We start from the raw sequence: 716 nt of genomic DNA on the forward strand, positions 1-716 counted from the left end.
CACCCTATATGGTGCAATAACAGCCTCTTTCCATAGCAGCCGATGGGAGTGTTGCTCAAACGGTTTTTTAATATTCCATTACATTTGAATTTTTTTTAATGCCAAGTACAGCCTGACCAGCGCAAAAACATTGTGATAGAAAAAAAAAATTATATATTAAAGAGAGGACAATTATACAGCACCAGCGCAGTGACAGATATAATAAACAATAACCTTTTTAAAATAAAAACATAAATGCTACATTTCAAATGTTTATAATCCAACACTTAATTTATTATTATAGTATCATTAGCATTTTTGCTAAAATTTCGTGTACCCTTTGCAGTACTCCAAAGTGCCCCTAGAGGTACACATACCCCCTGCAGTACTCCAAAGTACTCCTAGGGGTACACGTACCCCCAATTTAGAAAAACAAACTGATAACAAAACATTCACAAAATAAGTGAACATGTTCTGGTTTTCCAATTTAGGCAGACGTTGGTATATTTGGCTACAAAGTCATTTCTGATCGTAGCTCAACTTTTCCTTTTTAAAGGTGTTGTGGGACACCGATTGGACCGGTGTTATGTCCCTACTGGTTTCCACACCAACCGGTTTCCGTATGTTGTGTTTACCTCTGCCTCTGTCACCAGGTTCATCACACAATCACAAATGTATTCCTGGCCACATTCCAATTGTTTCCCAGATCTACTTCCGCAAAAATGTTTGTCTAATTA

The 716-nt window shown here is 37.2% G+C and overlaps 1 protein-coding gene across 1 annotated transcript in view; it reads left to right on the forward strand.

Moving 5' to 3' along the window:
- Positions 1–716, forward strand: part of LOC116694571 (choline kinase alpha) — a 23,057-nt gene that overhangs the window by 623 nt on the left and 21,718 nt on the right. The gene's annotated exons all lie outside the window — the stretch shown is intronic.

The sequence above is a fragment of the Etheostoma spectabile genome, chromosome 8, assembly GCF_008692095.1.
Source record: "Etheostoma spectabile isolate EspeVRDwgs_2016 chromosome 8, UIUC_Espe_1.0, whole genome shotgun sequence".
NCBI lineage: Eukaryota > Metazoa > Chordata > Actinopteri > Perciformes > Percidae > Etheostoma > Etheostoma spectabile.